Below are 11,349 nucleotides of genomic sequence, written 5' to 3' on the forward strand. Positions count from 1 at the left end.
GGTGGGAAGTCAGTTACATAATTGATTAGAGCCAAAATATGGCCCAAAATTGACTCGTAATTAAGGGGTACCAAGAGGTGGTTAAATGATATCAAATTGGATGTATATGATGTTAACATGTTAATCATACAAATATATGGTGGAAAATGACTATTATAGAAAGCAAAGCGACTCTAATATGTTGAAAAGTGACTTACATGGTTGCTTAGAGCCAAAACGTGGAACAAAATTGACTTGTATGAAAGTGGCACTAAGTGGTAAAAGGATGTCAAATTGGATGTATATGATGTTAATATTTTAACAGTACAAATATATGGTGAAAAGTGATTTTTATAAGGTTGAAAGTGACTCTAATATGGTGAAAAATGACTTAAATGGTTTATTAGAGCCAAAATGTGGAACAAAATTGACTTGTATGAAAGTAGCACTATGAGGTGGTAAAAGGATGTCAAATTGGATGTATACGATGTTAATATGTTAATTGTACAAATGTATAGTGGAAAGTGACTCTTATAGGTTGCAAAGTGACTCTAATATGATGAAAAGTGACTTACATGGTTGATTAAGGCCAAAATATGGGAAAAATTGACTTATATGAAAGTGGCACTAAGAGGTGGTAAAAGGATGTCAAATTGGATGTATATGATGTTAACATGTTAATTGTACAAATATATGGTGAAAAATGACTCTTACAGGGTGCAAGGTGACTCTAATATGGTGGGAAGTCACTTACATGATTGATTAGAGCCAAAATGTGTCCCAAAATTGACTGGTAATTAAGGGGTACCAAGAGGTGGTTAAAGGTTATCAAATTGGATGTATATGATGTTAACATGTTAATTATACAAATATATGGTGTAAAATGACTATTATAGGAAGCAAAATGACTCTAATATGTTAAAAAGTGACTTACATGGTTGATAGAGCCAAAACGTGGAGAAAATTGACTTGTATGAAAGTGGCACTAAGAGGTGGTAAAAGGATGTCACATTGGATGTATATGATATTAACATTTTAATAGTACAAATACATGGTGGAAAGTGACACTTATATGGTGCAAAGTGACTCTAATATGGTGAAAAGTGACTGGCATGGTTGATTAGAGCCAAAATGTGGAACAAAATTGACTTATATGAAAGTGGCACTAAGAGGTAGTAAAAGCTTGTCAAATTGGATGTATATGATGTTAACATTTTAATAGTATAAATATATGGTGGAAAGTGACTTTTATAGAGTGCAAAGTGACTCTAATATGGTAAAAAGTGACTTATATGGTTGATTAGAGCCAAACCGTGGAACAAAATTGACTTGTATAAAAGTGGCACTAAGAGGTGGTAAAAGGATGTTAAATTGGATTCATATGATGTTAACCTGGTAATTGTACAAATATATAGTGTAAAGTGACTCTTATAGGGTGCAAAGTGACTCTAATATGATGAAAAGTGACTTACATGGTTCATTAGAGTCAATATGTGGCCCAAAATTGACTTGTAGGAAAGGGGTACCAAGAGGTGGTTGAAGGATGTCAAATTGCATTAACATGATGTTAACATGTTATTGTATCAATATATGGTGGCAAGTGACTCTTATAGGATGTAAAGTGACTCTAATAAGGTGAAAAATAACTTACATGGTTGATTAAAGCCAAAATATGGAACAAAATTGACTTGTATGAAAGTGACATTAAGAGGTGGTATCAAGATGTAAAATTGGATGTATATGATGTTAATATGTTAATTGTACAAATATATGGTAGAAAATGACTATTATAGGAAGCAATGTAACTCTAGTATGGTGAAAAGTGACTTACGTGGTTGATTATAGCCAAAATGTGATCAAAAATTGACTCGTAGGAAAGGGGTACAAAGAAGTGGTTAAAGGATGTCAAATTGCATGTATATGATGTTAACATGTTATTGTATCAATATATGGTTGCAAGTGACTCTTATAGGGTGTAAAGTGACTATAATATGGTGAAAAGTGACTTACATGGTTGATTAGGGCCAAAATGTGGAACAAAATTGACTTGTATGAAAGTGGCACTAAGAGGTGGTAAAAGGATGTCAAATTGGATGTATATGATGTTAACATGTTAACTGTAAAAATATATAATGGAAAATGACTTTTATAGGGTGAAAAGTGACTAATATGATGAAAAGTGACTTACATAGTTGATTAGAGCCAAAATGTGGCCGAAAATTGACTCATAGGAAAACGGTACCAAGAGGTGGTTAAACGATGTCAAATTTCATGTACATGATGTTAACATGTTATTGTATCAATATATGGTGGCAAGTGACTCTTATAGGGTGTAAAGTTACCCTAATTTGGAGAAAAGTAACTTACATGGTTGATTAGAGCCAAAATGTGGAAAAAAAATTGACTTGTATGAAAGTTGCACTAAGAGGTGGTAAAAGAATGTCAAATTGAATGTATATGATGTTAACATATTAATTGTACAAATATATGGTGGAAAATGACTCTTATAGGGTGCAAGGTGACTCTAATATGGTGGGAAGTCACTTACATGATTGATTAGAGCCAAAATGTGGCCCAAAATTGACTCGTAATTAAGGGGTACCAAGAGGTGGTTAAAGGATATCAAATTGGATGTATATGATGTTAACATGTTAATTATACAAATATATGGTGGAAAATGACTATTATAGAAAGCAAAGCGACTCTAATATGGAGAAAAGTGACTTACATGGTTGCTTAGAGCCAAAACGTGGAACAAAATTGACTTGTATGAAAGTGGCATTAAGTGGTAAAATGATGTCAAATTGGATGTATATGATGTTAAGATTTTATCAGTAGAAATATATGGTGGAAAGTGATTTTTATAGGGTTTAAAGTGACTCTAATATGGTGAAAAGTGACGTACATGGTTGATTAGAGCCAGAATGTGGAACGAAATTGACTTGTATGAAAGTGGCACTAAGAGGTAGTAAAAGGATGTCAAATTGGATGTATACGATGTTAACATGTTAATTGTACAAATATATAGTGGAAAGTGACTCTTATAGGTTGCAAAGTGACTCTAATATGATGAAAAGTGACTTACATGGTTAATTAAGGCCAAAATGTGAAAAAAAATTGACTTATATGAAAGTGGCACTAAGAGGTGGTAAAAGGATGTCAAATTGGATGTATATGATGTTAACATGTTAATTGTACAAATATATGGTGAAAATGACTCTTACAGGGTGCAAGGTGACTCTAATATGGTGGGAAGTCACTTACATGATTGATTAGAGCCAAAATGTGTCCCAAAATTGACTGGTAATTAAGGGGTACCAAGAGGTGGTTAAAGGTTATCAAATTGGATGTATATGATATTAACATGTTAATTATACAAATATATGGTGTAAAATGACTATTATAGGAAGCAAAGTGACTCTAATATGTTAAAAAGTGACTTACATGGTTGATAGAGCCAAAATGTGGAGAAAATTGACTTGTATGAAAGTGGCACTAAGAGGTGGTAAAAGGATGTCACATTGGATGTATATGATATTAACATTTTAATAGTACAAATACTTGGTGGAAAGTGACTCTTATAGGGTGCAAAGTGACTCTAATATGGTGAAAAGTGACTGGCATGGTTGATTAAAGCCAAAATGTGGAACAAAATTGACTTATATGAAAGTGGCACTAAGAGGTAGTAAAAGCTTGTCAAATTGGATGTATATGATGTTAACATTTTAATAGTATAAATATATGGTGGAAAGTGACTTTTATAGAGTGCAAAGTGACTCTAATATGGTAAAAAGTGACTTATATGGTTGATTAGAGCCAAACCGTGGAACAAAATTGACTTGTATAAAAGTGGCACTAAGAGGTGGTAAAAGGATGTTAAATTGGATTCATATGATGTTAACCTGGTAATTGTACAAATATATAGTGTAAAGTGACTCTTATAGGGTGCAAAGTGACTCTAATACGATGAAAAGTGACTTACATGGTTCATTAGAGTCAATATGTGGCCCAAAATTGACTTGTAGGAAAGGGGTACCAAGAGGTGGTTAAAGGATGTCAAATTGCATTAACATGATGTTAACATGTTATTGTATCAATATATGGTGGCAAGTGACTCTTATAGGATGTAAAGTGACTCTAATAAGGTGAAAAATGACTTACATGGTTGATTAGAGCCAAAATATGGAACAAAATTAACTTGTATGAAAGTGACATTAAGCGGTGGTATCAAGATGTAAAATTGGATGTATATGATGTTAATATGTTAATTGTACAAATATATGGTAGAAAATGACTATTATAGGAAGCAATGTAACTCTAGTATGGTGAAAAGTGACTTACGTGGTTGATTATAGCCAAAATGTGATCAAAAATTGACTCGTAGGAAAGGGGTACAAAGAAGTGGTTAAAGGATGTCAAATTGCATGTATATGATGTTAACATGTTATTGTATCAATATATGGTTGCAAGTGACTCTTATAGGGTGTAAAGTGACTATAATATGGTGAAAAGTGACTTACATGGTTGATTAGGGCCAAAATGTGGAACAAAAATGACTTGTATGAAAGTGGCACTAAGAGGTGGTAAAAGGATGTCAAATTGGATGTATATGATGTTAACATGTTAACTATAAAAATATATAATGGAAAATGACTTTTATAGGGTGAAAAGTGACTAATATGATGAAAAGTGACTTACATAGTTGATTAGAGCCAAAATGTGGCCGAAAATTGACTCATAGGAAAAAGGTACCAAGAGGTGGTTAAAGGATGTCAAATTTCATGTACATGATGTTAACATGTTATTGTATCAATATATGGTGGCAAGTGACTCTTATAGGATGTAAAGTTACCCTAATTTGGAGAAAAGTAACTTACATGGTTGATTAGAGCCAAAATGTGGAAAAAAAATTGACTTGTATGAAAGTTGCACTAAGAGGTGGTAAAAGAATGTCAAATTGAATGTATATGATGTTAACATATTAATTGTACAAATATATGGTGGAAAATGACTCTTATAGGGTGCAAGGTGACTCTAATTTGGTGGGAAGTCACTTACATGATTGATTAGAGCCAAAATGTGGCCCAAAATTGACTCGTAATTAAGGGGTACCAAGAGGTGGTTAAAGGATATCAAATTGGATGTATATGATGTTAACATGTTAATTATACAAATATATGGTTGAAAATGACTATTATAGAAAGCAAAGCGACTCTAATATGGAGAAAAGTGACTTACATGGTTGCTTAGAGCCAAAACGTGGAACAAAATTGACTTGTATGAAAGTGGCATTAAGTGGTAAAATGATGTCAAATTGGATGTATATGATGTTAAGATTTTATCAGTACAAATATATGGTGGAAAGTGATTTTTATAGGGTTTAAAGTGACTCTAATATGGTGAAAAGTGACGTACATGGTTGATTAGAGCCAGAATGTGGAACGAAATTGACTTGTATGAAAGTGGCACTAAGAGGTAGTAAAAGGATGTCAAATTGGATGTATACGATGTTAACATGTTAATTGTACAAATATATAGTGGAAAGTGACTCTTATAGGTTGCAAAGTGACTCTAATATGATGAAAAGTGACTTACATGGTTAATTAAGGCCAAAATGTGGAAAAAAATTGACTTATATGAAAGTGGCACTAAGAGGTGGTAAAAGGATGTCAAATTGGATGTATATGATGTTAACATTTAAATTGTACAAATATATGGTGAAAATGACTCTTATAGGGTGCAAGGTGACTCTAATATGGTGGGAAGTCACTTACATGATTGATTAGAGCCAAAATGTGTCCCAAAATTGACTGGTAATTAAGGGGTACCAAGAGGTGGTTAAAGGTTATCAAATTGGATGTATATGATGTTAACATGTTAATTATACAAATATATGGTGTAAAATGACTATTATAGGAAGCAAAGTGACTCTAATATGTTAAAAAGTGACTTACATGGTTGATAGAGCCAAAACGTGGAGAAAATTGACTTGTATGAAAGTGGCACTAAGAGGTGGTAAAAGGATGTCACATTGGATGTATATGATATTAACATTTTAATAGTACAAATACATGGTGGAAAGTGACTCTTATAGGGTGCAAAGTGACTCTAATATGGTGAAAAGTGACTGGCATGGTTGATTAGAGCCAAAATGTGGAACAAAATTGACTTATATGAAAGTGGCACTAAGAGGTAGTAAAAGCTTGTCAAATTGGATGTATATGATGTTAACATTTTAATAGTATAAATATATGGTGGAAAGTGACTTTTATAGAGTGCAAAGTGACTCTAATATGGTAAAAAGTGACTTATATGGTTGATTAGAGCCAAACCGTGGAACAAAATTGACTTGTATAAAAGTGGCACTAAGAGGTGGTAAAAGGATGTTAAATTGGATTCATATGATGTTAACCTGGTAATTGTACAAATATATAGTGTAAAGTGACTCTTATAGGGTGCAAAGTGACTCTAATATGATGAAAAGTGACTTACATGGTTCATTAGAGTCAATATGTGGCCCAAAATTGACTTGTAGGAAAGGGGTACCAAGAGGTGGTTAAAGGATGTCAAATTGCATTAACATGATGTTAACATGTTATTGTATCAATATATGGTGGCAAGTGACTCCTACAGGATGTAAAGTGACTCTAATAAGGTGAAAAATGACTTACATGGTTGATTAGAGCCAAAATATGGAACAAAATTGACTTGTATGAAAGTGACATTAAGAGGTGGTATCAAGATGTAAAATTGGATGTATATGATGTTAATATGTTAATTGTACAAATATATGGTAGAAAATGACTATTATAGGAAGCAATGTAACTCTAGTATGGTGAAAAGTGACTTACGTGGTTGATTATAGCCAAAATGTGATCAAAAATTGACTCGTAGGAAAGGGGTACAAAGAAGTGGTTAAAGGATGTCAAATTGCATGTATATGATGTTAACATGTTATTGTATCAATATATGGTTGCAAGTGACTCTTATAGGGTGTAAAGTGACTATAATATGGTGAAAAGTGACTTACATGGTTGATTAGGGCCAAAATGTGGAACAAAATTGACTTGTATGAAAGTGGCACTAAGAGGTGGTAAAAGGATGTCAAATTGGATGTATATGATGTTAACATGTTAACTGTAAAAATATATAATGGAAAATGACTTTTATAGGGTGAAAAGTGACTAATATGATGGAAAGTGACTTACATAGTTGATTAGAGCCAAAATGTGGCCGAAAATTGACTCATAGGAAAAAGGTACCAAGAGGTGGTTAAAGGATGTCAAATTTCATGTACATGATGTTAACATGTTATTGTATCAATATATGGTGGCAAGTGACTCTTATAGGGTGTAAAGTTACCCTAATTTGGAGAAAAGTAACTTACATGGTTGATTAGAGCCAAAATGTGGAAAAAAAATTGACATGTATGAAAGTTGCACTAAGAGGTGGTAAAAGAATGTCAAATTGAATGTATATGATGTTAACATATTAATTGTACAAATATATGGTGGAAAATGACTCTTATAGGGTGCAAGGTGACTCTAATATGGTGGGAAGTCACTTACATGATTGATTAGAGCCAAAATGTGGCCCAAAATTGACTCGTAATTAAGGGGTACCAAGAGGTGGTTAAAGGATATCAAATTGGATGTATATGATGTTAACATGTTAATTATACAAATATATGGTGGAAAATGACTATTATAGAAAGCAAAGCGACTCTAATATGGAGAAAAGTGACTTACATGGTTGCTTAGAGCCAAAACGTGGAACAAAATTGACTTGTATGAAAGTGGCATTAAGTGGTAAAATGATGTCAAATTGGATGTATATGATGTTAAGATTTTATCAGTACAAATATATGGTGGAAAGTGATTTTTATAGGGTTTAAAGTGACTCTAATATGGTGAAAAGTGACGTACATGGTTAATTAGAGCCAGAATGTGGAACGAAATTGACTTGTATGAAAGTGGCACTAAGAGGTAGTAAAAGGATGTCAAATTGGATGTATACGATGTTAACATGTTAATTGGTCAAATATATAGTGGAAAGTGACTCTTATAGGTTGCAAAGTGACTCTAATATGATGAAAAGTGACTTACATGGTTAATTAAGGCCAAAATGTGGAAAAAAATTGACTTATATGAAAGTGGCACTAAGAGGTGGTAAAAAGATGTCAAATTGGATGTATATGATGTTAACATGTTAATTGTACAAATATATAGTGAAAATGACTCTTACAGGGGGCAAGCTGACTCTAATATGGTGGGAAGTCACTTACATGATTGATTAGAACCAAAATATGTCCCAAAATTAACACGTTATTAAGGGGTACCAAGAGGTAGTTAAAGGATATCAAATTGGATGTATATGATGTTAACATGTTAATTATACAAATATATGGTGGAAAATGACTATTATAGAAAGCAAAGCGACTCTAATATGGTGAAAAGTGACTTACATGGTTGCTTATAGCCAAAACGTAGAACAAAATTGACTTGTATGAAAGTGGCACTAAGTGGTAAAGGATATCAAATTCGATGTATATGATGTTAAGATTTTAACAGTACAAATATTTGGTGGGAAGTGATTTTTATAGGGTTAAAAGTGACTCTAATATGGTGAAAAGTGACTTACATGGTTGATTAGAGCCAAAATGTGGAACAAAATTGACTTGTATGAAAGTGGCACTAAGAGGTGGTAAAAGGATGTCAAATTGGATGTATACGATGTTAACATGTTAATTGTACAAATATATAGTGGAAAGTGACTCTTATAGGTTGCAAAGTGACTCTAATATGATGAAAAGTGACTTACATGGTTAATTAAGGCCAAAATGTGGAAAAAAATTGACTTATATGAAAGTGGCACTAAGAGGTGGTAAAAGGATGTCTAATTGGATGTATATAATATTAAAATTTAAATTATACAAATATATGGTGGAAAATGACTCTTACAGGGTGTAAGGTGACTCTAATATGGTGGGAAGTCACTTACATGATGGATTAGAGCCAAAATGTGGCCCAAAATTGACTGGTAATTAAGGGTTACCAAGATGTGGTTAAAGGATATCAAATTGGATGTATATGATGTTAACATGTTAATTATACAAATATATGGTGTAAAATGACTATTATAGGAAGCAAAGTGACTCTAATATGGTAAAAAGTGACTTACGTGGTTGATAGAGCCAAAACGTGGAGCAAAATTGACTTGTATGAAAGTGGCACTAAGAGGTGGTAAAAGGATGTCAAATTGGATGTATATGATATTAACATTTTAATAGTACAAATACATGGTGGAAAGTGACTCTTATAGGGTGCAAAGTGATTCTAATATGGTGAAAAGTGACTTGCATGGTTGATTAGAGCCAAAATGTGGAACAAAATTGACTTATATGAAAGTGGCCCTAAGAGGTGGTAAAAGCATGTCAAATTGGATGTATATGATGTTAAAATTTTTATAGTATAAATACATGGTGGAAAGTGACTTTTATAGGGTGCAAAGTGACTCTAATGTTTGAAAAGTGACTTACATGGTTGATTAGAGCCAAAACGTGGAACAAAATTTACTTGTATGAAAGTGGCACTAAGATGTGGTAAAAGGATGTCAAATTGGATTCATATGATGTTAACCTGTTAATTGTACAAATATATAGTGGAAAGTGAGTCTTATATGGTGTAAAGTGACTCTAATATGATGAAAAGTGACTTACATGGTTCAGTAGAGTCAAAATGTGGCCCAAAATTGACTTGTAGGAAAGGGGTACCAAGAGGTGGTTAAAGGATGTCAAATTGCATTTACATGATGCTAACATGTTATTGTATCAATATATGGTGGCAAGTGACTCTTATAGGATGTAAAGTGACTGTAATATGGTGAAAAATGACTTACATGGTTGATTAGAGCCAAAATGTGGAACAAAATTGACTTGTATGAAAGTGACATTAAGTGGGGTTACCAAGATGTCAAATTGTATGTATATGATGTTAATATGTTATTTGTACAAATATATGGTGGAAAATGACTATTATAAGAAGCAATGTAACTCTAGTATGGTGAAAAGTGACTTACATGGTTGATTAGAGCCAAAATGTGACCAAAAATTGACTCGTAGGAAAGGGGTACAAAGAGGTGGTTAAAGGATGTCAAATTGCATGTATATGATGTAAACATGTTATTGTATCTATATATGGTTTCAAGTGACTCTTATAGGTTGTAAAGTGACTATAATATGGTGAAAAACGAATTACATAATTGATTAGAACCAAAATGTGGAACAAAATTGACTTGTATGAAAGTGGCACTTAGAGGTGGTAAAAGGATGTCAAATTGGATGTATATGATGTTAACATGTTAATTGTACAAATATATAGTGGAAAATTACTTTTATAGGGCGAAAAGTGACTCTAATTTAATGAGAAGTGACTTACATAGTTGATTAGAGCCAAAATGTGGCCCAAAATTGACTCGTAGGAAAAAGGTACCAAGAGGTGGTTAAAAGATGTCAAATTTCACTTACATGATGTTAACATGTTATTGTATCAATATATGGTGGCAAGTGACTCTTATAGGGTGTAAAGTTAGTCTAATTTGGAGAAAAGTGACTTACAAGGTTGATTAGAGGCAAAATGTGGAAAAAAATTGACTTGTATGAAAGTGGCACTAAGAGGTGGTAAAAGGATGTCAAATTGGATGTATATGATGTTAACATGTTAATTGTACAAATATATGGTGGAAACTGACTCTTATAGGGAGCAAGGTGACTCTAATATGGTAGGAAGTCACTTACATGCTTGATTAGAGCCAAAATGTGGCCCAAAATTGACTCGTAAATAAGGGGTACCAAGAGGTGGTTAAAGGATGTCAAATGGGATGTATATGATGTTAATATTTCAATTATACAAATATATGGTGTAAAATGACAATTATATAAAGCAAAGTGACTCGAATATGGTGAAAAGTAACTTAAATGGTTCATTAGAACGAAAATTTGGAAAAAAATTGACTTGTATGAAAGTGGCACTAAGAGTTGGTTAAAAGATGTCAAATTGGATGTATACGATGTTAACATGTTAATTGTACATATATATAGTGGAAAGTGACTTTTATAGGTTGCAAAGTGACTATAATATGATGAAGAGTGACTTACATGGTTGATTTGAGCCAAAATGTGGAACAAAATTGATTTCTATGAAAGTGGCACTAAGATTAGGTAAAAGGATGTCAAATTGGATGTATACGAAATGAACATGTTTATTGTACATATATATAGTGGAAAGTGACTCTAATAGGTTGCAAAGTGACTCTAATATGATGAAAAGTAACTTACATGGTTGAATAGAGTCAAAATGTGGCCCAAAATTG

Source organism: Apium graveolens, chromosome 7, assembly GCF_009905375.1.
Source record: "Apium graveolens cultivar Ventura chromosome 7, ASM990537v1, whole genome shotgun sequence".
NCBI lineage: Eukaryota > Viridiplantae > Streptophyta > Magnoliopsida > Apiales > Apiaceae > Apium > Apium graveolens.